Source organism: Pan troglodytes, chromosome 5 (assembly GCF_028858775.2).
Source record: "Pan troglodytes isolate AG18354 chromosome 5, NHGRI_mPanTro3-v2.0_pri, whole genome shotgun sequence".
NCBI classification, from domain to species: domain Eukaryota; kingdom Metazoa; phylum Chordata; class Mammalia; order Primates; family Hominidae; genus Pan; species Pan troglodytes.
Genome location: NC_072403.2, coordinates 99770079 through 99794737, shown reverse-complemented (window position 1 = coordinate 99794737; position 24659 = coordinate 99770079). Strand labels below are relative to the sequence as shown.

Below are 24659 nucleotides of genomic sequence, written 5' to 3'. Positions count from 1 at the left end.
TTTTAAAATACACAAAAAGTTGGGGACCCTTAGCACATCAGGATTCATTACTGAGCAGAGCCATGAAGTATTTCAGCATCTTCTTTCCCTGCTTCCCAACGATAGCACTAACCCTAGTGTTCCATGAGGACCTAAATACTAATCAATCAAATGGAATGATAAATTGACCAAAAGAAACATTACAGTTTCTACAGGATGGTGTTGTATAATGTGGAGAAAGAGAGAATGGGATTTTTAAAAAATTCTTAAACATTTTATTTCTGGTCTGCACCAAAAATAAAGACAAGGAGAATCCTTCCAAGATCATGTCATAAAGTAATGAAAATTCTCTATTTTTTCCACTCAACTCTACTCTTTGCCACAGTTTCTACAAACTTTATAATCTACTTCATCACCCACACTTTGAACAAATTAATATAAGGAGGATTCTGGAGGATGAAGTTTAGAAATGGGCAAAATAAGAAGAGTTTTCATTTTTCTGTGGAAATAGAAAAAATAACTAGAAAAAGTTTATTAAAATGTTTTAGTTATTTTTAAGCTTCTTGTCTGTAGAAACTATCCAATTTGCAAAGAAACATTATCCGTAGATCCTTGTAACTAGAACACATTTCTTACAATCATGATTTTAAAATAATTATGTTATTATTACTATGAACTATTTTTTATTTTTTGAACACTAGAAGTACTCCTGATGTATTTCTTATCAGTGGTTTTACCATATTATTTTAACAAAACAAATTTAAAAAGCAAGCCGTAAGATCACTGGACAAGATTAGATGATAAGTTTCCATTTCTAGAAATGGCAGAGTAGCTCATATTACACCAATCCTCCCAAAGTAACAATTATAAACCCTGGAAAACACACACACACACAAATCTGAAGCCATTTGAGAGTGTCTAAAAGCAGGCAAAACTAGAGGTGGTCAACATTTAGAGGAGATGGCCAGGCTCAATGTGCTTATAACCCCAGTGCGTTGGAAGGCCAAGACACGAGGATGGCTTGAGGTCAGAATTTTGAGACCAGCCTGGGAAACGTAGAAAGACCCCATCTCTCCAAAAAATATATAAAAATAAAAATATTATCCAGGCATGGTGGCATGTACCTGTAGTCCTAGCTACTTGGGAGGCTGAGGCAGGAGGATCACTTGAGCCCAGGAGTTGAAGATTACAGAGAGCTATGATCATGCCACTGTGCTTCCAGCCTGGGCAACAGGGTGAGACTCTGTCTAAAAAAAAAAAAAACCCACTGGATAGTTGCCAATTTTTTCTATTTCTTTGTCTTAGAGTACTCCCAATTGGTCCCACAAAAAGGTGGCTAAAACTTGCCCAGAAACCTTGCTAGCTAAGAAATCGGAAGACAAAATTCAAAGCAATAACAGCAGAGAAGTGAAAGGAGAAATAGTGGAAAGGAAATAGCCGCAGAAGGGAGACTCAAATTCTACATATAAACTCTGCCCAAATCTCTGGCCAGCCTCTAAAATATACATATGTTGGATAGATACCAAGAAATCTAGCTCGAGCTGAAAGAACTAAACAGATTTCAGTTGCCACACACCACAGAGGAAAAGAATTTAGAAATTGAAATCAACTAGGTTAATTGCCTGCTAAAACACAAAATCAATACTCTTTAGAGTAACATAAGAGAATCCAGAGTCTCTATATCATTCACAATATGCACAACATGATCCAAAATTACAAGACATAAGAAAAAATGGGAAAATATGACTCATATACAAGAAAAATGACAATCAATGGAGACTCCTAAGATGATTTATATGTTGGAATTGAGAAACAAAGGTTTTAAAACAGCCATTATAATTATGCTCAAATATATAAAGGAAATATACTCATAACAAATGAGCAGAAAGAAAATCACAACAGAGAAATAGAAAAGAACCAAATGAAAATACTAGAATTACAAAATATAATATCTGCAATTTTAAAAACTCACTGATGGGCTTAACAATGAATTGGAAATGACAAAGGAAAGGGTCAGTAAATGTGAAGATAGATCAAAAGAATTACCCAATCTAAAAACAGAAAAGTCTGGGGGTGGTGGCTCATGCCTGTAATCCCAACACTTTGGGAGGCCGAGGCAGGCAGATCACCTGTGGTAGGAGTTCAAGACCAGCCTGGCCAACATGGTGAAACCCCGTCTCTGCTAAAAATACAAAATTAGCCGGGCATGGTGGCAAGTGCCTGTAATTCCAGCTACTCTGGAGGCTGAGACAGGAGAATCGCTTGAACCTGGGAGGCGGAGGTTGCAGTCAGCCGAGATTGTGCCACTAGACTCCAGCCTGGGCAACAAGAGTGAAACTCTGTCTCAGAAATAAATTAAAAATATAAATAAAAACAGAAAAAAATTGAAAAAGAGGAGAGCCTCCAGGACTTGTGAGAAAGCAAAGAATAACATGTATAACATACACGTAATTATAGTCCCAGAGGAAGAGAAAAGAGAAGGAATGGGGCACAAAAAATTTCTGAAGAAATAATGAGAGGAAGATTACCAAACTTGGTAAAGGACATACATTTACAGATTCAGTAAACCCCAAGCAGGATAAATACAAAGAAAACTATACCTAAGTACATCTTACCCAAACTGTTGAAACCCAAAGATAAAAAGAAAATCTTGGAAGCATCAGAGTAAAGCACTCATTATATACAGGAAAACAATACAGATGATAGCTGATTTCTCATTAGGAAAAAAAAAAAAAAAAAAGAAGCCAGAAGAGAGTAAAAAAAAAATTTTTTTTTTTTTTTTGAGACAGAGTTTCGCTCTTGTCACCCAGCCTGGGGTGCAATGGCTTGATCTCGGCTCACTGCAACCTCCACCTCCCAGGTTCAAGTGATTCTCCTGCCTCAGCCTCCTGAGTAGCTGGGATTACAGGCACACACCACCACGCCCAGCTAATTTTGTATTTTTAGTAGAGACAGGATTTCACCGTGTTGGCCAGGCTGGTCTCAAACACCTGACCTCAGGTGATCTGCCCGCCTCTGCCTCCCAAAGTGCTAGAATTACAGGTGTGAGCCACTGTGCCCAGCCAAGAGTAAAATATTTTTAAGATGCAAAAGGAAAAATTGTAAAACCTAGAACTAGGATTCTATATCTAGTAAAAATATCCTTCAAGACTGAAGGCAGAATAAAGACGTTTTCTTATAAATGAAAACTAACAACGTTTGCTGTCTGCACCACAAGAAATGCTTAAGAAAGTTTTTCAGGCTAACAGGAAATGATAGCAGATGGAAATTTGGATTTCCCAAAACATTCTTTACAAATGGTAACTAGATGGGTAAATATACAAAACAATATTTATTATTTGTTTTCTCTAAAATACGTATCACTGTTGAAAGTAAAAATTATAGCGTCATAATTGAGGGGTTTAAATCATGTGTATATGGAATATATATAACACCTGTAGTATAAAGGAGGAAGTTGATGGTAAAGCACAGATGGCCAGTGAAAGCGAAACTCCCTGGCAGACTTCATTTTTTATGTATAACTTACATTTAATAAAGTGCAAAGATCTAAGTGTGCACTTGATGAATTTATGCGCATAACCACCACCGAGATCAAGATTTAAAATATTCTGACTCCCCCAAAACGTTCCCTTGTGTCCCTTCCCATTTGATGCCACATCTCACCTCTATCACCATAGATTAGTGTTACCTGTAGACACCCATTTTTTCCATGTTTCCTTTTCCCACTTCTCAGTCCTCTGTTTTCCCTTGTTGCCTTTAGGGCTGTATTGGCACCTCTGTCAAAGGCTCATTAGAGGGATATGTATATCTATTCCTCAGAGCTACATAGATAAATTAATTTCTAAAACAATTTCTATTCCTCAGAGCTACATAGATAAATTAATTTCTAAAACAAGAGGCATGGAGCCGAGGAAGACAAAAGGGAGTATGAGTAGAAGAACGGGATTCTTCCCTGAACATGCCCTGGTTACTAGCTACATGGAATGAAAACAAGCACCACTTATGTTTCATTGAAACTCCACTTTCTCCAACAAGCCTGTAAAAGCCATGGAGTCTGCCTGTCATGATCCAGTAGGCAGGACTTCTGGTCCCAGCTTTCTCAGATTTTACAGCCTCTGTGAGTGTGCTTCAAAGCTCTTCCCCAGGGCTGTTCCAGCAGCACCGAGTGCCCACAGCAGCTAAAGGCACCCTCACATCAAGTCCCAGAACTTGATAATGATGATGTTGGCCTTGAGTGGAGGGTTGCTGATTAGGAGACAGTAGGTGGGGGAATGCAGCAAGCTCTGAACACAAGTTAATTAATGACCACAGTGTGTGCAGTTAATGCTAACATCAAAAGCCAGCAGCATGAAGGGCTCTTTGATCTCCAGTTCAGTACCCTTTCAAGTTGTCCCCTTTATCTTGCCCAGAAAGTTCTTGCTTCTTTCTGCCTTGACTTTTAGGAAGAATTTTAAGAAGAATGACCTCCAGCCCCATCCACATACCCCGTGGCAAGCAGGAAATGGGCTAGAGCAGTATCCTGAATACACAGTTAGATCCCTGCATCTCATTGTTACCAAAAGGCTCCAGTTCCCGGTGACATAAAGTGGAATCACAGCTGTCCTTTTAAAAAAAGCTTGTGCACAGGAAACCTGTATAAGAAGGTTCTCAGCAGCATTCTTGATAGGAGTCAAAAGCTAGAAACAGCTAAAATGTCCAGCAACAATAGAATGAATACATTGCTGGGTGTTCTAACAATGGAATAATATATATCCATGAAAATGGACATGACACAGCTCCATGTGACCACATGGATGTATTTAACAGGCATAATAATGGATGAAAGAAGCCAGGAGTAAAATAATAAATGCTACATAATCTCATTTATATAAATTTAAAAACATGCAAGACTAAATTATAATGTTTCTAGGGTGAATAGTTAGGCAGCAAAAGCATAAAAGAGAAGCAAAGAAACAATTACATTAAAATCAGGGAGGACAAGGGCTTCACTCCTTCAGAAGAAACTAAAAGACTTTCCATGAAAAAAAAAATTCATGATACCCAATGTTAGCAAAGATGTAGGAAAAGAGGCATTCTTGTACAATTCTAGTGGGAGGGTGAATTGGTACATCATTTCCATTACTTTTGCAACCTAACTATTCACCTAGAAACACTGCAATTTAGCCTTGAGTGTTTTGAAATTTATATAAATGGGCTCATACAGCAAGTTGGCAATGTGAATTAAATGTCTTATAAAAATGCATGCTGGTTGATCCATGAATTTCCTTTTGATCTCAAGGAAGTTATCAGCTGGGTACTTCAAGATCTATACACAAACCTGTTCATTTCAACATTATTTATAAAAATGGTTTCTAGTAGCACACCCAGATATTTGGATCTTACCAAATACCTTGCAGCAGAGCTATATGGAGATGCAAATATTTTCACCAAATATTATTGAAAACATTTCTCATGTGGTCCATTTTTAATTATAGAAAGCATAAATACATATTTAAATGTGTTGTAGGATATTTCACAAAATGTTAACATGACCCTGGGCAAGGAAAAATCATGGGTGATATATTTTTCATCAATAGTCTGTATTTTATGTATTTTTTCCCAAAAATGGACATGCATTTTAACTGTATAAAAAATTCAAGGCCGGGCACAGTGGCTCATGACTGTAATCCCAGCACTTTGGGAGGCTGAGGGGGGTGGATCACCTGAGGTCAGGACTTCAAGACCAGCCTGGCCAACATGGTGAAACCCCATCTCTACCAAAAATACAAAATTAGCCAGACATGGTGGTGCGTGCCTGTAAACCCAGCTACTCAGGAGGCTGAGGCAGGAGAATCATTTCGACCCAGGAGGCGGAGGTTGCAGTGAGTCGAGATCATGCCATTGCACTCCAGCCTGGGCAAAAAGAGCGAATCTCCACTTTAAAAAAATAATAATAAATATAAATAAATACATACATACATACACATCTTTAAATGGAAGAAAAAGTAAAATCGGGGCAGAGTGGGGGTGTGACAGGGAAGGGGTGTATGGAGGAGGGATGTGTTCTGGGAGCTAGAGATGCTCTATTCTTGATCAGAATGATAGTCACCAGGGTGTTCCCTTCACTCTGCTGTACATTTATTCTCTAATCTTTTCAGTCACTCTACCATATTTCACAACTTTTAAAAAGGGGAGGGGGTTAAAAAAAGAAAAGTCTGAGAATTTTAACACAAGCTAGGGGAAACTGTAGTTTCAAAAAAAAAAAAAAAAGGAAGAAGAAGAAAAGCCTGTTCAGTTGCTGCAATGCCTAATAAAGCTGCAAATACAGCCCAAACCCACAGGCTGTCAGATTCACAAAGTGTGAACGTAATGTAGGCAGGGGAGATGAAGCATTGAGTTATGTTTCTCACACACACACACACACACACACGAAAATCTGTCCTTCTGGCCGCCCACCCTTCACCTAATCAGCACCAGTCTAGGCTGCTCAGTGGTGTGTATTCTCACCAAGGTGCTGCCCAGAAGATCCACCTTGCTCAGGGAAGCGTAGTTGGTCCTGTTCCCTTTCACCTTTGATGGTGCCAGAAATCCTGACAGAAGCAACAGTCTCTATGGTGCCAGAAGAGGAGGCTGTAGCGCTGCCTGGAGACAAACCCTTGCAGAATATATGCTTCCAATTGGAACATGTTGCTTTTAGAGCCTCAGGGCCCTGCAAGGGCAGGATGTGCCGCTCTGATTCCCAGTGTGTGACAGCAGGGGATTCCTCCCAGTTATTCTCAGAGTCAGGCTGTGGTTTGTACTTTCTTTTTTTTTTAGAGATGGAGTCTCGCTCTGTTGCCCAGGTTGGAGTGGTGCAGTGGTGCGAACTCGGCTCACTGCAACCTCCGCCTCCCGGTTTCAAGTAATTCTCCTGCCTCAGCCTCCTGAGTAGCTGGGACTACAGGCGCACGCCGCCATGCCCGGCTAGTTTCTCTTGTCTTTTAGTAGAGACGGGGTTTCACCATGTTGCTCAGGCTGGTCTCAAAACCCTGAGCTCAGGCAATCCGCCCACCTTGGCCTCCCAAAGTGCTAGGATTAGAGGTGTGAGCCACTGCACCCGGCCGGTTTGTACTTTCTATCAGATCATTCAACTAAACTTTGTGACACCGCAGATAAAACAAAGCAGATTAATGTCGCTGATCCAAAGAGCCAGGTTCTGCTGCACCTGGACCCAATGGGACCCGAAGAGGCTTCGGCTCTCCAGCAAAGATTGGGGGAGCCAGGTGTGTCCTCACCCGTAGGTCAGGGATGGTGTTGGGTAATTTTGATAAAGTACCCCTTCCTCATAGAAGCAAAAACTCCTTTCTGTTATTTTTTCTTTTAACTTCCAAATTAAAGACACCAACATGTTGTAACAAACAAAATAGAACATGCTTTAATCCAGTAAGGGGCACTGCCAACCATGAAGAAAGTCAGTTCACACACAGACACATAGGGCATAGACATGGCCTTCCCGTTGCAATCTTGGTTCCACTTCTCTCATGGTACCTCACACTCTCTGTCTTGTGTTGTAACTTACCACTGTGTCTGTGCACTTACCACTGACTTTATCTCCTCCATTACTGGGCTGCAGGCTCCCAGAGGACATAATCTGTGTACAATGGATTTACCTTTGTTTCCTCCCTGCCTGGCATAATGCCTTGTAGTCAGTAGCTCCTCCAAATGTTTGTAGAAAAGAAGAAAGGGAATTAGCATGCCTTAATCTCTAAGCTGTACCAGTTACTATACATATGCTTAATGTATATGATCATATTTAACTTGTAAAACCAGCCTCCAAGGTGTTATTATTACCATTTTATAGAAATGGTAAAGAAACGGAGGCTCAAAAAAGTTAGATGCCTGCTTAAGATCACTGAGCCAGTTAGAGTGAGAGATGGACTTGAGTCTAGAACTGTCCCTCTGCAAAATTCCTGCTCTTATTTCTTCATTAACGAGTGAATGAATGGGGGTTAATGATACCTGTGCGATGAGTCATCCCCAGACCCCCAGGTGCTACTAACACTGCTTCCCAACCCTTGCTTGGGGTTGGCAGGGCTTTTTTAATTCACTGGATAGTCCCTAACAGGGCTGGCATTAACCCATAGATAATAGAGAAGTGGCCTTGGCATTAGTTTGTGAGATATTCTCTCTGCTCAGATAACCTCCAGGGCAAAAGTGAATGCCACTGCGTTAATCATGCCTCCTCTGTCCTTAAGCATGACCACACCCATAAGGGCGAAGCAGACTCCTGAACTCACCCAAGGTTTTTCCTTAGAATGTCTTCCCCGTCATCTGCCTGACAAATGCCTGATCATCCTTCAGGATGCCTTCCTCAGCTCCCTCAGGCAGAGCTACTCACTCATTCTTCAGCTACTACAAACTGAGTAGGGACTACACATTGTGGGGTCTAAAGTAATCAAAAGTCTCTACCCTTCAGGAACAGCAAGCCAAACAGGGAAGAAAAGAGGCCAGCTGCAGTGGCTCACACCTGTAATCCCAGCACTTTGAGAGGCTGATGTGGGTGGATCACTTGAGGTCAGAAGTTTGAGACCAGCCTGGCCAACATGGTGAAACCCCGTCTCTACTAAAAATACAAAAATTAGCCGGGTGCGGTGGCGTGTGCCTGTAATCCCAGCTACTCAGGAGGCTGAGGCAGCAGAATCGCTTGAACCCAGGAGGTGGAGGTTGCAGTGAGCTGAGACCGAGCAGTGCACTCCAGCATGGGTGACAGAACAAGACTCTGTCTCAAAAAAAAAAAAATTTAAATTAAATTATATATATATGTGTGTGTGTATATATATATGTGTGTGTGTGTGTATATATATATATATATCCCTTTTAAATAAGTTTAAATAGAAAGAGAGTTTATTGGAAAAATACATGGAAATTTCCTAGAACTCTAAATTGGGCAACACAGCCAGGCCTCAAGAGAGACAAGAACCAGATACAGATATTAGGAACCAAAGCTTATTTTTGTTCTCTCTCTCTCCACATGTTCTTTCATCTCTGCTTCTGTCTGTACTTCTCTCTCTTCTCTCTCACTCTGAAAATACTAGCATCCTCTCTTCATTTGCACATGCATGAGCCAAACATAGATGCCCACATCTGATTTGTTTTTCCAAAACAAACAAAAAATTATAGTGACAATGAAATTTTTTTGACATTTTTGCAAATCCCTTTAGGGGCTTGCTTAATAAATGACAATTGAATCCCTACATCTGCTTCCACATTCAATCTGTTGTGATATACTATTTCGGTTGAAGTATATAAAGAAAATTCAGTCTCACAGAGAAATGTAGCTTAAAAAGAGTAAAGTATTTATGGATAATTTTTGACAATAACCAAAACTCAACATGTGGTAGTTTCTTAAAGTTTAATTGCAATGTGGAATCTGAATTCATATAAAAGAAATTGTCTTTTTTACCATAACATTAAAATCCGCTAGTCTGTCTTGCACTTTGATTAGATCTTTAACCTGCACATTTGTCATTCATAAAATATTGGTTCACTGAGGTATACATCTCATCTTCCTAATGTTGACACATTTTATACAAATATATTTCTTAAATCTCATTTGTTGATATCACCACTGATCCCTTCAGAAAGGTCTTTAAGTATTGAAAAGCTATCAAGCTCACAGTGACAGATACAAGTTTTACAAAATTCTAGTTTTCATTTGGAAACACAAATTCTAACATTGGCACAGAAAAAAAATGTTGTTGGTTGTTTTTCTTGAAGTGACAGGATAATCTGGTTCATTTTCAAGAAAATGTCTGCCAAATACCTGGTTTGAGAAATCATAGTTTGTGCAGTCAAGTAGTAATGGTACTCCTTGAAAAAAAGCCATTAGTTTTAGTTCACCACTCAAGCAATTACTTAAGTGGTTTTCCCAGACAATTGCCTACTTCAGCATGCAGTAGATATGATGTATGCATTTTTTCCATTTCATCACACAGAATGTGAAAAAGACATGTACCCAAAAGTCAAGTTTTAATGAAATTAATTATTTCTACTGCTTCATCAGGGACATTATTAAGTAACACTGGCTTTTGCTTTTATTTTTTCCTCATTTTTTCTTACTGTGAGTGCATGGTAGTGAGAAATGTAACAACCACAGTAAGTGCTATTGCCTTCATTCATGCTAAGATGCCAGCAGTATTCCCCATCACTGCTGTTATTCCATATGTGAAAAAGCACACTTAAAAAAAAAAGGCGGCCAGGCGCGATGACTCACACCTGTAATCCCAGCACTTTGGGAGGCCAAGGTGGGTGGATCACAAGGTCAGGCATTCGAGACCAGCCTGGCCAACATGGTGTAACTCTGTCTCTACTAAAAATACAAAAATTAGCCAGGCGTGGTGGCATGTGCCTGTAATCCCAGCTACTCGGGAGGCTGAGACAGGAGAATTGCTTGAACCCAGAAGGCAGAGGTTGCAGTGAGCCAAGATGGCACCACTGCACTCCAGCCTGGGTGACAGAGTGAGACTCCATCTTTAAAAAAAAAAAAAAAAAAAAAAAAAAGGCAAATATCCTCTTAGCCTTGTTATCAAAATGGTTCTAACTTCTTGGACCCCATGGAAGAGTCTTGGGGTCCCCAGGGGCCCATGGACCACATTTTGAGGACTGAAATTCTAAACCATTCAAATTCAAGTTTCTGTTTTTGTTTTTGTTTTATTTGAGACACGGCCTTGCTCTGTTGTCCAGGCCAGAGTACAGTGGCACAATCCTGGCTCACTGCAGCCTCAACCTTCTGGACTCAAGCAATCCTTTCACCTCAGCCTCCTGAGTAGCTGGGACTACAGGCTTGCACCACCATATCTGGCTAATTTTTTATTTTTATAGAGACACAGTCTCACTGTGTTGCCCAAATTGGACAACTTAAGTGATTAATAAACTCCTTTGGTCCCAATTTCCATATCTAGATAGGAAAAATTTACATGGCCCAGCTTGGGTTAAGTGTCTGCCCTGGCCCTCAGTGTGGACAGGTGTGTGATCATATGGGCCACTGTCCACTTAATAAGGATTATGGGACCAGACAGTTGGAAAAGGAGTGAACAAATCTGGCAGAGCTGAGATTCAGGATAGGGTGGGGTTAAGCACCTCCACGAGCTTAAAAAAAGAGTTGGAATGGCCAGGGAATTCAGCAGGAATATATCTTGGAACCTTGCCACAACACTATTAACAACTGAAGTGTGTATAGTTTTACAGATTCTAAAATGCTTTCACACGCATCACCTCATTTAATCCTTCCAACAGCCCTGTGAGATAAGCATTCCTACCACTCTACAAATATAGAAACAAAAGCTTAGGCCGGGCTCGGGTGGCTCACTTTGCCACACAGCACTTCGGGAGGCCGAGGCGGGCAGATCACCTGAGGTCAGGAGTTCAAGACCAGCCTGGCCAACATGGTAAAACCCCATCTCTACTAAAAATACAAAAAAAAAAAAAAAAAAAAAATTAGCCGGGCATGGTGGCGGGCGCCTATAATTATAATCCCAGCTACTCAGGAGGCTGAGGCAGGAAAATCGCTTGAACCTGGCAGGCAGAGGTTGCAGTGAGCCGAGACCGTGCCATTGCACTCCAGCCTGGACAACAACAGTGAAACTCTGTCTCAAAAAAAAAAAAAAAAAAATAGAAATTAGATCTTTGGACTTTAAGCAAAGGACTCACTCACCTACAGCACAGCTGTCTGCCAAGCTGCGGAAATTACACTCTAGGTGATCAACAGGTGCTCAAAAATTTGGAACAAGCATCCTGTACCTGATGAGGGTGGGGGTAAAAGAAGAAAGACTTAGGGCTCCCTGCCTAGAAGTTAAAGTTCAGAAAAGGGAATGGAGCCAGAGAGTCAGGGATTCCCCCACTTTCCTGAATTCTGGACAACTAGGTGCATTGAAGACCCTGTGGTCTAACTCGTGTTAGGTCACTCCACCAACTCTCACGGGACGAGGAGCCTTCATTCCATGCCATCGTCACTACCAGTAAAGTGCAACTTTATGTGAGAAAAGAATACTGCTCTTGAAGAATCAAGTGTGGAAGTGTTATTTTTCTATTAACTATCTAATGTGAATTATTGTGCTCAGACTAGGAACTAAAGCTTAGACTTTGTTACATTATAAACATTTTTTTTTTCTACAGTAGACCAGCTGGAGGACCTCCCACATGAGAAAGAAATGTCCAGTCTAAACAGAGAGGCATCCATTTAGGGAGCCTGGCTTTGAAACTTTCCCTGACCAGTTTCCCCTAACCCCTTTCACCCAGTATGGGTTTCTAGAATATTATTTCAAGTGTGCTGAGCCAAGAGGAAATGAAGATTAAAGTTAAGAAGGAAACTAACAGTTCGCTTTTAAAATACACAAGCAAAGCCTGGCTTTTCATAAGAGATCCAGGCTCTGAATTCCAAAGCAAATCCAGTGAAATACCACCATGAAACGGAATTGATAATTTCCCAGAATTAGGGGTCCAATATGGGGATCACGAGCAACTTGTGAATGTTGAGATCTGAAATGTAGCTAGTCTGAATTGAGATTACACTGTACATGGAAGATACACATCAAATTTCGAAGACAGTACAAAAACTATGTAAAATACCTTATTAATAGTTTTATATTGATTACATGTTGAAATAATATTTTAGATATATTGAGTTAAATAAAATATATTATTCAAGTCAAGTTCACCTATTTCATTTACTTCTTTAATGCGGCTACTATATAATTTAAAATTCTATATTTGTCTCATGTTGTATTTCTATCAACAGCACTTGCCTATGGGGGTCAATTAAACAGCGCTGCTAACCCCTCCACATTCAGCTCTTCCTCATTTTTATTCAGAACCACATCATTTTGTTTTCTCATTAATTTTTAAATTCCTACTTACATTTTGATAAAAAAAATAATTTTGAAGGGCAACTTAGTGAAATTTAGGCAAGTTGAGATGATAAAAAAAAATAGAAGAGGGAAAAGATCCAAATCCCAAGGTCTCTTTGTTTACTGAGAATGTAAAAAACAAACAAACAAACAAAACCTGCTCATCTGTTTCCCTCTCTTGATAAAGAGAGTGATGTACTTACTCTACATGACAAATTGCTGTCTCTCCTAGAAAATAAATAATGTAATCGTGACAGATTAGTTCCTATTTGACATTCATTAAAAATGAGTCTGTTGAATTTAAGCTCTCCCACCACATATTAGCAGATGCTCAAAAAGCTAGAACGAATTACCGGCTAAATGCTATGACTTTGTGAAAATAAATCTCAGTAAGTTCTCACCCAGGGAGTTAAACTACTGGATATAGGGAGAATGGAAGGAAGACGAGGCGGGGGTTGTGATGGGAAGGTTTTAGTTGCTGTGCAACTACTCGGTCACATTCAAATATTTTAGAAAAGTTAAATGGTATTTGGGAAGTCTAGAGAAATTTCACGTCTTTGCCTCTAGCCTTAAACAAATCTTCACTTTAGCAGATTTGAAGGTTAGGATAAAGGTTAACAAAGAACCAGGCTAATCATTTGGTGACACTAGCTGGAATACTGAGCAATACCATAGAAACCCAAGGGTTGGGGAGATGTGGGGCAGTCACAAAACTTGTTGCAATTCTCTACAGGATCATGAGATTGCCCCTCCCAGGTTCCTACTGTCTCAAAGATGACCTTCCCCCACAGCTCCCAGGAGTGACTCATTGCTTTCTGTTGAGCCTCTCCACCTCTCCACACTCATCAGAGGCTTAATAATTACTTTATTGAACAAAGCAGGAAAACATGAGTCCAGATGAAAGTTCGAATCTTTATTAACCAATCCTCCCAGCTTTGCTTTTACCCATCCTTTATCCTGTCCCTGGAGAGCATTCCTCCTTTTTTATTGCTTCCTACTGCCTGCTGGATTTGCTCAAGGTATGTGAATTGCTGTGCAGTTTTCCCACCTGGTCCATCTTTGGCAACCTCCAGGTAGCATTTTCCAACACCATAACCCTTCTCCTCCTGCCTGTGTCTGTGATCCCTCCCTGCTCCCTGGGCAAGGACCCTAGTTTGCAAGTTACTGCTTGTCAATGGGCTGGAGGTTTGTTAGGATGTTTTGAAATGAAACAAATCCCTCCCCTAAGGAAACTGACTCAGCAAAGATTATTACAAATGTCCCACAGTTTACAATCATGGGAAAGGGAAATTAGAATTGAGATTTATTCAGAAGATCCCACTGGTCAGAATTATGCAACTGATTTTAAAATATTTTAAAGAAGCCATTAGAAAAATAAAAATACTCCTTAAATTTAAATGGGTATGTGCTACAAAAATACTTAAATCTGTACAAACACAAATTTTAGCACCTAATCACATACTTTCAAAGTATGCTGCAAAATGTATATAATTAATCTTAACTCATGCTAAGATAAGGAAATCAGTATTACCAATCCTGCTACATTTTACAAATGGAGAAACTTCGCCACAGTAAGGTTTTACAAGGTGTCCAAAGCACAGAGAACTAGCATGAATTAGCCAGGGTTGCTTATTGAGGGCCAACACCAGACAAAAGATTATGGAGGCAAAAAAAAGAAAGAGGAAAAAAAGAGGATCGGGGGATACACGGAAAAACAAAAGAAACCACCCTGAAACCTAAACCATTCCCTGGAGTGAACATGAGCCCAAAGTTTTCTTTCACAGAATGCTCAACCTTGAAGTAAGTGCAAAGAGTACATTCATACAAATGGACCAAATTGGGCCAGTGGGTTCTAGAAGACAGTCTTTCTTGCCTGAGAATACCCTATCTTAGCCCACATTGTCTTTTGCAGAGCTTTCTTTCCTTCTTCCAAAACATTTTTCTCTTTTCACAGTTCTTTATTTGAATAGCTGTGGGAGACATTATAGGCTGGTAGCTAAGAACAGAAGAATCAGAAAACAGTGGGCTCAAAACCTGGTTCCACTGCTTACTAGCCATGCTGAATGTGGAAAAATTCTTAACCTTCTAAAATTGCTCCTTTACCTATAAAATGGGATGATAATAGTATCTACTTCTTATGATTGCCGAAATGATTCAACAACATAATATTCATAAAATGTTTAGCATGGTCCCTGACCTGTTCTCAATAAATGATAATAATTACCATAATTCTGTCTTAAAACAAGAAATTCCAGCTTCTCAGACAACAACAAGGAGAGCAGCCAAAACATACACTGACAGGTTTTAAGGGATTTTAAGAAATTCTGCTGGGCACGGTGGCTCACTCCTGTAATCCCAGCACTTTGGAAGACCCAGGCAGGCGGATCACCTGAGGCCAGGAGTTTGAGACCAGCCTGGCCAACATGGTGAAAACCCATCTCTACTAAAGATACAAATATCAGCTAGGCATGGTGGCGGGTGCCTGTGGTCCCAGCTACTCCGGTAGCTGAGGCAGGAAAATGGCTTGAACCCAGGAGGCGGAGGTTGCAGTGAGCTGAGATTGCACCACTGCGCTCCAGCCTGGACGACAGAATGAGATTCCATCTCAAAAAAAGAAAAAATTCTAAATTGGTTTGCAAGTTTGGAACCACCTGGGAAATAGACATAGAAATCAGACAGATGGAGATCAGAACATCAATTTGGTTACCAGTAAGAGCACGGATAGTAGAACATGGCTTTGATGAATGGCCACAGCAGGCTTGTATGGCTTTACCTCTGACTTAAGACAAGGCCCACCACATGCCTGTTCCTCAAAGGCAGGCCCCTTAAAACACAACAGAGAGCAGAATAGGCAGGAGGGTCTTTAAGAGAGAAAAGAAGAAGAGGCTGTATAGAGCAAGCTCAGTTTTTCCTTCCAGGGATGGAGAGAGGCCAAGAGTACAACTCTAACAAGTTCTTCCACAGGGAAAGATAAACAGTAGAGAGAGTGTTCTCACCCTACCCCATTCCCAACGAGAAAGTATTTTCTCATTGGGGTTGCTCTACAAAAAATGCCTTGACTCCCCTGTCCCGCCAAGACATCTTCCTGCCCTAGTGTTCTCTTTTTCTTGTCCCTTCTTATCCTCCATAGTATGATTCTCCAGGTTTATTCAGGTTCAGATCAACACTCCCATATTCTTCTCCTTGAATTCTGTCCTGATGCAGTAATAACATACAAAGATATTCACTTGCAAAGGCTTTAATTTTCATAGTCCTTTGCTCCTCACAAGTATGCCCTCACAACAAAACCCAGTTTAGAAGAACATAGTGAGAGTAAGAATATACCAAAAAGAAAGGAACCTGGAAAATATAGTATTGAGTCATCCAATCATTCCTGAGTACCCGATATGTGAATTTAGGGTGTTGTGAATGTGGCTGTGAACAAGACAAAATCCTGCCTTTTTCCCATGGGTCTTCCACTTGATGTGGGAGAAACAGGGAAGGCTATCCAAAGAGGTTTATCTTCACCTGCATGGAATAAACCAAAGACCTGAGTTCCCTCCCACCTCTTCCACTAACTGCCTGTGTGACAAAGTGTCTCTAGGCCTTCTTCAAATAAGGTATTAAAATCAGAAATAGAGGCTGCTGATTCAAAGTTCTCAAAGGTTTCTCTCTTCCTTGGATCTTTCCAAAGAGAGTCTCTTCTAGGCAGTGGTGAGATCAAATACAAACATAGGTGACTTAGCAGGTGTCCTAGACAGACACTGTTGGGAAACAAAGGAATCCACAATGCAGATACCACTGACTTTTATTTTAGACAAAACTCCTTCAAGCTCAGTGATCCTTTTTCTAAAGCCAAAGCGGATGGTGCAGCAAATTGAAAGAAGAAACTATAGATGCAAGGACAGAAGGAAGAAGCGAAAAACCATAATGGAAATGTCTGACTTAAATATTCCTGTAAAACCTTACCATGTAGAGGAGAAACAAAAGGGGAAAGATATGTTTTCAAGAAAATTAAAATTAGAAATGTTTGGTACTTTAAGGAGTAAATTTCTCTATTCTGGAATATTAATCTGTATTCCCTCATATGCAATTTACCCAGTGAATTTGCAGTTGATTTCTTTCCCAGAAGTTGCAAGCTCAAATGCTTCATGAGTCAAACAAGTAACAAATAGGTAAAGTGGCTGTAGGGGGTTCAAACTCAAAACACAATAAAAACTCAAACTCAGAGCTGTTTTAAAATTGCCGAGGTCAGATTTCTGACCCCTATCTTTTTTTTTTTTTTTTTTTTTGAGACGGAGTTTTGCTCTTCTTACCCAAGCTGGAGTGCAATGGCGTGATTTGGCTCACTGCAACCTCCACCTCTCGGGTTCAAGCGATTATCCTGCTTCAGCCTCCCAAGTATCTGGGATTACAGGCGCACGCCACCACACCCGGCTAATTTTTTGTATTTTTAGTACAAACGGGGTTTCACCATGTTAGCCAGGCTGGTCTCAAACTCCTGACCTCAGGTGATCGGCCCACCTCGGCCTCCCATAGTGCTGGGATTACAGGCATGAGCAACTGCACCCGGACTTTTGACCCCTATCTTAATCAATGTTTAGGGGAGAGAAAGGTACTCCCTGAACTTGACAGTAACGTCACCCTCTGAGAGTGACCCTAGTGGGAATCAACACATAACAGATGAGATGAACCACGAATAGAAATCACCTGTCCTGTAACTGGTCTATAAATGTATGGTTGAGAAGATCCACTCTCTCTAGTAACTAGTCAAGGTAACTAGGGTAAAGTCTCAGGGAGACAAGACTGATTGAAATTAACGAGGCAGGAAGGGAAATTGCTGGGTTGCCTTTCCTACAACCATTCCTTTCCTCTTTTTCACCAAACCTGCCTCCCGTAAGAGGCTGTGAAAACGTTAGATACTGCCATTCACAGCCTCTCTTGCAGCTAAGAGTAAAAAGGTGATACTGTTCTAGCCAAGAAAACATGAGGGGAAATCTGCAGAGCAACATCTGGAAAATTTATTCTCTGTGATAATAACAACCACAAGAAGAAGGTTTATCCCTTTGCTGGGCACAGAGATTAAGGGAGAAATGGAGACTCTTCAAAGAAAGCACAGGCAAAAACCACATAATTTGAACTTCAAAAGGGTTATTACAAATCTATGTTTACTCTTGGAGAATGCCTTATAGATCAAAGGTTGTATCTAACTCTTTAGACACTCCAAATCAAACACTACAGAAAATTTAAAAATCATGAAACCAGGTTTGGAAAAAATAAAAATTCCAAGAGAAAACTATCATACTCACTCAGAAAAGAGTTGACAGTGAAGAGTTTGCCCTGGGACATTGAAGATCCCCAGAGAGGCCTAGAACAATCTTTATGGAGATGCTCCAGCTGAATTAGATATCCTGTTTACAGCAGATATCATGATGGATTTTGCAACTGCTGTTGATGATCTCTGTCAAAGTATTAGGTCAAAGCAAAATGTAATAAAATTTTAACCACTTCTTCAGCTTTCTCCACATGAAAAAGGAACAGCAAGACACCATTCCAACATAACCTGTTATTTGCCACTTCAGATCCTCTCAGCCTTACCTTTCTCTGTGGCCTCTGACCTCTTGTTCCAGCTCAGCCCATATTGTGGCAGCCAACTCTGTGTAAATTTCAACCAACTTCACTCAGTGCATGCCAATAGCACCTCACTTCATGCACACTTCTGACGTCCTGTCCCGCAGCTTTCCCGTTGATGCTGGGTATGTCTGCATATGTACATTCAGGGAGTGCAGAAGGATTAACATCCACTGGAAAGATTCTTTGACCAAAGGGAAACAGGAACCAACAAATAATTCTCCCTTTAACACATCAGAGGACTGTCCTGAGAAGCAATCATATATATCCCTTTCAATAACAGTTCCCCAAGATCAAGGGATCAGCTGTTCTTAATAGCTATCCTCCAATTGCATTTCCCTCCTTCCCTGCCTCACTCTACTTTTCCCTTATTCCTGATCCCTACTAGGGAATTGCACTCCCTAATTAAGTTGTAGCACATAAGCCTTGGCCTCAGGCACTGCTTTCTAAGCAACAAAAGCTCAGAATGTATTCGTTTTCTTATTGCTGGTAACAAATTACCACAAACTTTGTTGTGGAAAACAATCCCTATTTATTAGTCAGGTCACAATTCTGTAGGTCATTCTACCCCAGTGCAGTTGGGTTTATAGCTCAGGTTCACATAAGACTGAAACTAAGGTGTAGGCTGAGTTGTGTTCTCATCAGGAGTTTAGAATCCTCTTCCAGGCTCACCTGGTTTGGGCAGAATTCAGTTCCTTGCAGTTGTAGGGTAAAGGTTCCCATTTCCTTGCTGGCTGTCAGCTGGGGCCTGTTCTCAGCTCCCAGAGGCTACCTGCATTCTTTATCACATGACCCCCTCCATCTTCACAGCCAGCAATGGCACATTGAATCATTCTCATGCTTCGAATCTCTTATCCTGGCCAGGCATGGTGGCTCATGCCTATAATCCCAGCACTTTGGGAGGCCAAAGTGGGTGGATCCCCTGAGGTCAGGAGTTCGAGACCAGTCTGGCCAACATGGTGAAACTCTGTCTCTACCAAAAAAAAAAAAAAAAAAGAAATACAAAAAATTAGCCGTGCATGGTGGCGGATGCCTGTAATCCCAGCTACCCAGGAGACTGAGGCAGGAGAATCACTTGAATCTGGGAGGAGGAGGTTGCAGTGAGCAGAGATTGCACCATTGCACTCCAGTCTGGGCAACAAGAGCAAAACTCTGTCGCAAAAAAAAAAACTCTCTTACCTCTCAGCGTCTGACCCCTAGACCCAGATTTAAATGACTCACGTGATCAGTTCAGGACCACCTGGATAATCACCCTATCTTAAGCTCCACTGACTTGGAATTTTAATCACGTTAGCAAAATCCCTTTGGCCATATAATGTAACATACACCCTCACCCTTGAAGGGAAGAGGATTATACAAAAGCAAGAGTCATTGGGAATCATCTTAGAATCCTGCCTATCAGACAGTTGGTATCAAGGGGTGACCCTTGAGAGCAGACCCTTAGGATGAGATTTTGGTACTAGATTACTCAGAGATCTGAAAGCAATAGGGTTTCCAGTATTAGTGGTAAGTGGGGTGGAAGTTCCCAATGTGCAATGATATCACAAGTACTGTCTTTCACCCGAAATTAATTGATATTAGGTGGAGCTAGAAGGTGAGGCAATGGCATATGCAATGGCTGTGGTACTTAAAAAGTATGGGAGCAGTTATGACTGAAAATTGTGGAATGGCCTTACTGCTATTAACAGAATCAAAAGCCTTCAAAAAAGAAAATGATAGACTCAGGACAAACTACTACCAATTCAAAGCTTGTTTTTAAAGCCAGAGGGCCACTGAGATAATTTTAAAAATACATTTATCTCCTGTTACCAAAGGGCAAAGCTGCTAGGGAGACAAGAATTGTGCCTCATTCTTAGTGGTAGCAGGTGTGAGGTGCAACCTCTCATTTTTTATCTTGGAAGGGATGACCTGGCACGTTCCAGACCACTGGATCCCTACAAACTTCACCAATGTAGCAAGTCCCTGAATATTCATGAGATTTATCTCCCACTCTCTGGTACACATGATTCTACTAGGGCATTGGTACTTGCCACTCTTTGTTCATCAGGTCCATTTAGCAAGATGCCATATGGTGATCTGATGATTGTCAACATGACTGAAGCCCCTATAATAGAAAGCAGAAGAATTTACATAGTCCTGGGGGCAAGGACATGAATGTGTAGTGCTGTTCTTCCCATGAAGGTGAATTACTTTTGATCTTTCCTTTTAAGGGGATTGAGAAGTATGAATTCACTAGATCAATAGCTGCTTATCAAGTGCTAGAGGTTGGGTTGATCTGAATCAGTGAAGATACCATATACAGGAGAGCAGGTATAGTTGGGATTAATACCCAGTTAAGTCTATGGAAGTCTACACTCTGCCATGATCCATCCAGATTTTGCAGGAACCATGCAGGTAAAATGAAAGCAGGAAATGATGGTAACCATAACAACTGTATCTTTTAGGTCTTTCATAGTGGTGCCAATCTCTGCAATTCCTTCTGGCATGTACTATGCTTCTGATTTATAATCTTGTCTGATGGGGCAGAACAGTGGGGAGGAATAGTTTCAGAAGCTTCCACTTGGCCTTTTTAAAGTTCTAATGGCGCAAACTCTACTGATTAGGGAACAACTATGAGGATTCTTCTAGTGCTAAGTATATCTCTAATGCCCTCAGGAACTGAGAAATAACAAGATTGGTTCACAGACCCATTGGACCCACTATGAGATAGATTTGGGCCAGAAGTCCATTTAACACATGGTCCCTAAAAGCACACACACTGTCTGCAGGTCCATGACAGAGTTTGGTGTTCCCTGGTATCAGTGTCCACCTAAATCTCTTATCTAAAAATCTTTGAATCTGAGTCTTCTCTTTTTCCCAGTGTAGTTACTCTGACAAATGTCTACAGGTCTCTCCACAAAAGGAGAGAGGGAAATATTTACCTATCCACTTGTGTTATAAAGTCCTTCCACAAAAAGACTTGTTCTCCCCTTCAAACAAAGGGATCTGGATCTCTGAATTACTTAAATCTAGCAACAGGGTGAGGGACCATAGTTTTCTTTTCCAAGGCCTAAAATTAGCCTTCTACTTAACAGCTTTCTATTCTTTTTTTAGATTAGCAAGTTGAGTTACATCCTAATTAGCTATCTGTCTATCTAATTCCTAAGAACACTGTGATTTATTAGGCTATCACTAGAGAAATCTGCAAGCTATGGTGACCTGTTTGCCACTCTAGTCTTGCTTTCTTTTGATGGTTAAGTTCTCTTTTTCCTCCTAATAGCTAAGTACCAACATCTGACCTCTACCATTCTGGAATACCATCATCCCCATTGATATTATAAGATACAATTCCATGGCAATATGGCCTACAGAAGAGGACCACCATTGAGTTTCTCAAAGACAGGTCTCCTGTAACTGATGAATTCCTTACTGTCTTAATGAAGGGAATCTTCTCAGAGCCCTCAGGGCAACATAATCAGAGGATGAATGTTCAGCTTTTTCCCTGATCTTCTGAAGATCCACTCAGTGTCATGCCAAGGCAGTTTGGTGTCTTCACCAAATCTTCATCGGTCCTTCAGTTCATTATTGTATCCAGCTTTGGTTCAGGGCATCAAACAGATTATTTAGATGGCCTTACATGTCCTTTGCCAGGCCCGGTGGCTCATGGCTGTAATCCCAGCACTTTGGGAGGCTAAAGTGGGCAGATCACTTGAGGTCAGGAGTTCAATACCAGCCTGGCCAACATGGTGAAACCCAGTCTTCACTAAAAAATACAAAAGTTAGGCATGGTGGCATGTGCCTGTACTCCCAGCTACTTGGGAGGCTGAGGCAGGTTAATCGCTTGAACCCAGGAGGGGAGGTTGCATGAGCTGAGATTATACCACTGCACTCCAGCCTGGGCAACAGAGAGAGGCTCCGTCTTAAAATAAAAAAGATGACCTTACATGTCCTTCATATAATATTGAATCCCCAAGTTTATAAGTTCCCAGTAAACCCTTCCCTATCCAGACTTATATTCTGCTCTTCATGGCCCAATTCCCTCAAGATTTACTCCCTCATGTTCCCCTAGTCCGTGCTCATACATATTAATCAGATCCAGCAATTCCTCCAGTGCATATTTTTCTCCTGGAGCAAGAACTCTGCATCTCTGTTTGAGCTGTGCTGACACCTGACACTTGTTACTGACCCACAGGCAATGAGAGGTAGCAGGGGTGGCTCTTGAGAACAGAGGCACCTGCCTCAGGCAAGCTCAATACATAGTCTCCAAGCAAGTGGAGGCTCTTCTCCTTAGCAATGAGAAAGGAGATTTTTTTTTTTTTTTTTTTTTTTTTGCCATCCCAAAAGTTTAAGAGGATTTGAAAGATTCAAGATTTTCAGGCTTGGGCACCCAAATATTCCTATCCTAGATCTCAGGGTTGCACTCATTGCCTATCAGAATCCCGACTTTGACATGAGAGATCTGCCAAAGCTGCTGGCAGAATTGCCAAAGTTACAATTCTGCCTCCCTTACAGTTAAATCCTAGTCCTAATATTCAGCAGTCTTCCCTGCAACTACAGAAGATTAGTCTCCTTAAATTCTACCATGGAGGCCTTCTGTCCCACACCTGTGTTATCCTTTTCTGAAGGTGTCCAAAGAAATCCATAAAGGCCACATAACTTCACAGTCTTTATAATTCTCACTGTTCCTGTATCATTCAAGTGAATAACAATCATGTAACTTAGTGCTTCTCCTTCCATGATATCTCATCCCAATTTACCATAAATGAGTTTTAGTAATTTTGATGCAATCACATGCCAGGATTTATCACCATCCACATACTACCTGCAATGGGATTTTTATTGCCATCTGAGCAGTGAGTGACCCAGCTCTAAATTCCATGATGACAGTTTGCTTTCTAGTGGCATTTCTGATACTGTCTCACCCCAGGTTTGCCTGAGACTTGGACCCAAAACAAAGTCTGGGTGCAGGTAGTTATTTGGGAAGTGGTCCCAATGAGCAGTACTGAGGAGCAAGAGGGTGAAACCTCCTGAGATGCATCTCAGAACTGTTTGCCAGGTACAAAAGATGGAAGCTTTTGTTCATTGGCTCCCATCCCCAACTGGTCAGAGATGACCTCATGAATATTAACTCCCTTAAACTTCTTGTTTGCCCTGCATGAGTGTCCAGAAATTCTGTGGATACCACCACTTGGTGTTAGAGAAGTTCTAGGGCAGGAACCGGAGACTAAGATAAGGCACTATCAGAATAAGACTGCATGCACCTAGTCTAAACCTACGAGAACTAATTACCATAGCAGTGGCTAGAGTAAGAGGTGTGGCCAAAAGGATGTAAGATGCACACAAGAAGTGTTCAAAACTATTATATTTGATCATTCAAGCCAAGGTGATTCAGACCAAAAATACTTATGTGTGGGGCTGGGCATGGTGGCTCACACCTGTAATCCCAGTACTTTGGGAGGCCTAGCGGGAGGATTGCTTGAGTTCAAGAGTTCAAGACCAACCTAGACAACATAGTGAGACTCCGTTTTACCAAAAAAAAAAGAAAAAAAAAGAAAAACAGCCAGGCATGGTGGCATGCGCCTATAGTCCCAGCTATTCAGGAAGCTGTGGTTGGAGGATTGCTTGAGTCCAGGACGTTGAGGCTGCAGTGAGCTGTGATCACCCCATTACACTCTAGCTTGGGTGACAGAGTGAGACCCTGTCTCAGAAAAAAAGAAAAGAAAAGGAAAAAAAAAAAAACTTGTATGTATAACAATGCTGAATCCTAGCCGGGCACAGTGGCTCACGCCTGTAATCCCAGCACTTTGGGAGGCCGAGGTGGGCAGATCACAAGGTCAGGAGTTCAAGACCAGCCTGGCCAGCATGGTGAAACCCCATCTCTACTAAAAATACAAAAATTAGCCAGCTGTGTTGGTGCGTGCCTGCAGTCCCCGCTACTCTGGAGGCTGAGGCAGGAGAATCGCTTGAACCTGGGAGGCAAAGTTTGCAGTTAGCCAAGATGGTGCCACTGCTCTACAGCCTGGGTGACAGAGTGAGACTCCATGACCACCACCACCACCCCCCCCAAAAAAAAAGAAAAGAAAAAGAAAAATACCAGAAAAATCACTAGCTTCTTTTCGCTATTTTTGAAAACATTTGAAAATGTTGAACGTTTTTACCTCATAGAAGCAAGAATTAGGAGATGATGAAGTCCAGTATATTATTGTAGTTTTAAAACTACGTACAGCT

At 41.1% G+C, this 24659-nt stretch overlaps 1 long non-coding RNA gene across 3 annotated transcripts in view; it reads right to left on the bottom strand.

Annotated features, from left to right (window-relative positions):
- LOC104006903 (uncharacterized) overlaps positions 1–18378 on the bottom strand; it is a 217604-nt gene extending 199226 nt beyond the window's left edge. For all 3 annotated transcript variants that reach the window (XR_001718571.3, XR_001718573.3, XR_008548811.1), the window contains exon 1: positions 18131–18378. This is a non-coding gene — a long non-coding RNA (uncharacterized LOC104006903). The remainder of the gene's footprint in view (positions 1–18130) is intronic.
- Positions 18379–24659: the final 6281 nt, after the last annotated feature.